Here is a 5041-nt window from a genome sequence, read left to right on the forward strand (position 1 = left end):
AGTTGAGGGGTGGGAGGGGGAGGGGGCGCGGCAAGGGGTTGTCGGCATGAGGGTTGTCACGCTGCAACATGCAATAATCGATGCACTTTTAATGCAATCATTCTCTTGCAGCGGGAGGGTGCATTCGCGATGATATTTCAGTTTGCAGTTCGCGGCCAGACCACAGGGGTGCGATGGGGAAAAGGGGGGGGGGGTGAAGGAGGGGAAGGGGGGAAATCGAGTAACGGAGGGGAGGATGGAGAAAGGGACAGCCCAGTGCCCACCAGGAGGGATCGAGCCCAATCGCCCAATACGTGTTCGACAAACACAGCCGGGCTTTACGCGAACTCCTTGACGGCCATCTCGGGGCAGGGAGGAGGAAGAGGTTGAGTTGTGGCCCCGTGGCGGCTCTGCGGGAGCGGCGGGGAAGGCGGGCGAGGCGGGGCGGCGCGGAAGCCTACTGCAGAGGCGCCGCCCGGACTCCCCCGTCATTTGGGAACTGCTATGGGCAGCGGAGCAGGAGGGGCGCTCCTAGCGCCGCGCCACGCCAAGCCACTGAGCGGACACAGCTGACCACACCAGAGGTATTAGTACCCCGGGGGCTGCCTCCGAAGCGCCGCGGCAGCCGCCCGCCGCCGGTCTCCCTCGGCCTGCACCGACCGGGGCGTGGGCGGCGACCTGGGGCCCCGTGACGAGGCGGACGCCCCGCTAAAGCGTGCGGGGATTTGGAAATGCTGGAGAACGCGCGTTTTGTAGCGTCCGTCATGAAGGGCCACGAGTCCCTCCCTCACACCTCCCTTTCGGGCTGTCCGCGTTATTAAAAGAGATGTCATAGTGTCACTTTACAGAGGGGCTTAGCTGCGCTGAGCCGTGCTCTCCACTACCTCACTCTCATTCTGGCCAGTCTCCCCCTCTCTCCCCTCCTCCCCCTCTCCCTCTCTCTTTGCGATCCAAGACAGCTTGTGGGTCTCATGACAGCAGCCCGTTCCGTGCGCGGGGATCCGGCCCACGGATTCACCTCACCCATGCCCCCTCACCTTACAATGACAACAAAAGGGTTGTCATGGGCTGCTCCTGCAGGGAGAGAGGCGATGCAATGTGGAGGTGAGGGGAGGGATAAGGGAAACCCCCTCCCCCTCCTCCCGACTCGCAGACTGCTTAGCAGCCAAAGGGCTTTGGGAACCGTCCCTCTCGATCGTGACCTGGAGTATGGACCTCGGAGCCTGCACAGCGGCCCTACTCCGCGTCGCAGAGACTGCATCGCGCCCGTTGGTGCGCCCGATATGGTGGCCGGCCCGGGGTCACGCAGGGTCGCGGATACCCCGCGGCTGAGGTGCATGGCGCACGAAGGGTGGCCTATGCTCGGGGCGTCCGGGCGGACCCGTGCCGCTACCCCACGCCCAGCGGGCTGGTGCGTGGAGTAGGTTGGGCGGCCTACGCGCACGGCGCGCAACCCGGGGTATCTGCGGCGGGCCTGGCCGGGGCGGCACCTGCCGGCGCGTCCGTGAAACACCCGAGGGACTGTTGTTGGTGGGCGGCGTCGATGGACGCTGAAAAAGAAGAAAAAGACCACCAGCCCCGGGAACTTTGGTTCAAGTGAAACGGGGCAGACTTTGATTATTTTTCGAGTCTGTTTTCGATAAAGCCCTTGCGGTCTCCAGGTTCAGAGAAATATTATTGTAAAAGTACTGTCAATATTGCGTGGAAGCCAGCCTGCCTCTCCGCCACTTCGAGTTACTAAGCCTGGCTACTGAGTACAGTATAGCACGCTTGTCTTCTTCGGAGCGCCTTAGCACGGCAATGGCACCAAGATAGTGTTGCAAAGGCGCTAATATTACCGTCATGAAACTGTAAACCACCAGTGGACTACTAGTTACCCAGTTTATTAGTTCCCCCTACCCGTCAAAATGTGTATTTTCTGGCAGGATTTACGTTTAATGACACAAGCCAGCAAAAAAAAAAAAAGAAAAGAGAGGAAAGAAATTATATCGTGCTTTACAAAGTGTCATACTGGAGCGCATGTGATACAAATGTAAGAGTGGGTTTACACTCTCCGTGGTGTGTAAACCCAAACCCTTTACTATTGGGCAGTGAAAAGTTGACAAGTGTACTGGCCCACTTCAATAGGCCACGTTATTTGACCGCTTTGATTTTGTGAGAGACGTTTCCTGAAACAACATTTTCCTTGTAATATTTATCTGCGAAATTAGTTTATTTGCTAAAAGTATGTGTCGCCCTATGTAAGAATCGTTTTATTTTTAAGAAATAACCCAAGTTGGTCGTGTGTTTTCTCTCTGTGTGTGCATTTTCCAATGCCTTCCCTGCACCATGCTGGCGTATCAGGTATGGCCTGTATACTGCAGGGAGCTCTCCGCGTTTCATCAAACTAGTGACAGGGTGTGAACATTGCGCGTACATTGCGCTGTGGAAAGAGCTCTGGAATGATGTTCTACAGCTGTTCGTGTGACGTTCGATCGACTGTTTTTGTGACGAATAATACGTCTACACTTTTACCGGCGAAAAGGGTTGTGTAGTTGAGGGGTGGGAGGGGGAGGGGGCGCGGCAAGGGGTTGTCGGCATGAGGGTTGTCACGCTGCAACATGCAATAATCGATGCACTTTTAATGCAATCATTCTCTTGCAGCGGGAGGGTGCATTCGCGATGATATTTCAGTTTGCAGTTCGCGGCCAGACCACAGGGGTGCGATGGGGAAAAGGGGGGGGGGTGAAGGAGGGGAAGGGGGGAAATCGAGTAACGGAGGGGAGGATGGAGAAAGGGACAGCCCAGTGCCCACCAGGAGGGATCGAGCCCAATCGCCCAATACGTGTTCGACAAACACAGCCGGGCTTTACGCGAACTTCTTGACGGCCATCTCGGGGCAGGGAGGAGGAAGAGGTTGAGTTGTGGCCCCGTGGCGGCTCTGCGGGAGCGGCGGGGAAGGCGGGCGAGGCGGGGCGGCGCGGAAGCCTACTGCAGAGGCGCCGCCCGGACTCCCCCGTCATTTGGGAACTGCTATGGGCAGCGGAGCAGGAGGGGCGCTCCTAGCGCCGCGCCACGCCAAGCCACTGAGCGGACACAGCTGACCACACCAGAGGTATTAGTACCCCGGGGGCTGCCTCCGAAGCGCCGCGGCAGCCGCCCGCCGCCGGTCTCCCTCGGCCCGCACCACGGTGGAGAGAGAGAAGGTGGCGGCACGAGAGTCTCCCAGCATAGGGACCCGTGGGTCCAGAATCTCGACAGGTTGGGGGATTAACGGCCGAGTCGGGGCTATCTAACGTGCCGGTACAGAGTACCTGCAGTCGGGGCGGCCTATGCAGGTAGCCGGGCCGCCCCGACTTAGCTTGAGCGGCACCGACCCTCGCCCGGCTCACCCGGCCGGAGTGTGCGAGAGAGAAGTCAGGTACGAGCCCGTCCCGCGCAAGCTGAGTCTGGGCTTCCCACCTACCTACCTGCACGGCGGTCCCGACTGAAGGTAGTGTGAACAGGCCCTACAGTTGGCCCCGACTAGGGCGTTAATCCCCCAACCTGTCGAGATTCTGGACCCACGAGCAGACCCCTCGTGCCGCCACCTTCTCTCCCTCCACCGTGGACCGGGGCGTGGGCGGCGACCTGGGGCCCCGTGACGAGGCGGACACCCCGGACGCCACCGGCGGTGCGTCTCCGCCCCGGCAGCAGCGCGTCCCGTTGTTCTGGGCAGGCCCGTGTCCTCCTTGGGGCCGACGGGGAAGGGCCGACCACCACGAGAAGATCCTCCAGGGATCGACACTGGCCAGGGGGTCGCTGGGTCGCCCTGGACGAGTCGGGAGGGGGCCAGATGAAGAGACTTCTCGGTCCTGAGTGAACCATCAAGGCCTCGGCCACTCGCACGATACGAATCAAGTGTTACGGTGAGGGAGAGCGAGAAAGCGAAGACTGGGGGACTGTTGCGCTCCGAATCGTTTTCCTACTCGCTCCCATTCTCTCGGGTCAGAGAGGTGTGCTTGTGTGTGTGTTAGAGAGAGAGAGAGAGAGTGGGGGAACAGAGATACATACAGGGCGGCGTAGGGAAGGATAGAAGGAGGAGGGGGGATGTGACATATGGACGTCCATTACCGCTTGAATGGCGAGCATCTCGAGGCGATAATCACGCCGTGAGGTGATGCATTCCACCCTGACGTGTGAACGTATGTAACATATCGCGGGGGCCCCGCTCCACTCCAACGCCCTGGCCGCGCTCCGGGCCCGCGCCCCCCGCAGGGCCGCCGCGCCGGGCCGCTCAAAAGGTGCGCCTGTTTTGGACAGGCAATCTCTGAGTCATACAGGGATCGAGACTAGTTTCGAGCAGAGCAAAAGCAGCATCCAAACGCGCCCGTCACGAGTGCGCGCGCGCGCACCCTGGGAGTTGTTTATTCTTTCCTTGACTGTGTACTTTGCAACCAATTATGTCCCCTTTCACCTGAGATACCAATAATGAAGTCGCGAGGGCCTGTTAGTTACGAGCCATGAGCGAGTGTGTGAGAGGGGGGGAGCACTGAAAAAAAAATACAGTGGTGCTAAGGACAGCTGTAACACCCCCAAGAACATTTTGCTCTTGGATCGGCTTCAAGAACATGCGTTCTTGGAGCCTGTTCTTGGGCTATGTCGTTGGGTCTCTAGACGGGTCGTCCCTGGGGCTGTGACATGTGTCTTTGGGGTGAGCCATTCTTGTAGTTAGTTGAAATCCGGACGTGCTTTCGCACTTGTCGTTGATTTCAGTACAGTGTTTTGTAATACTTTTTTTTAATATTTAGCATCAGCAATCCAGAATAAGATTAGCAGTTAATGTTGATGGCGGCAATCAAAAGATGCATTGGCGGGAGCCAACTCGAGTTGGGCACTCTCTGACATGTTGTCAGTGGGCGACGATTTGTCACCAAGTGCCAAAAATTCAACCACACGTGCACTCCCACCCGACAGGGTGCAGGGTGGAGCGCGCGCGACAGAGGCTTCTGATAGTGGAGCGTCTGAGCTAGACAAGTGATGGAGACCACGACGAAAGTGATCAGCGAGAGCTAATGTTGAATGCCATCTAGCGGCGTCTTCG

Source organism: Frankliniella occidentalis, unplaced genomic scaffold (genome assembly GCF_000697945.3).
Source record: "Frankliniella occidentalis isolate FOCC.00 unplaced genomic scaffold, Focc_3.1 Scaffold28, whole genome shotgun sequence".
Taxonomy (NCBI): Eukaryota; Metazoa; Arthropoda; class Insecta; order Thysanoptera; family Thripidae; genus Frankliniella; species Frankliniella occidentalis.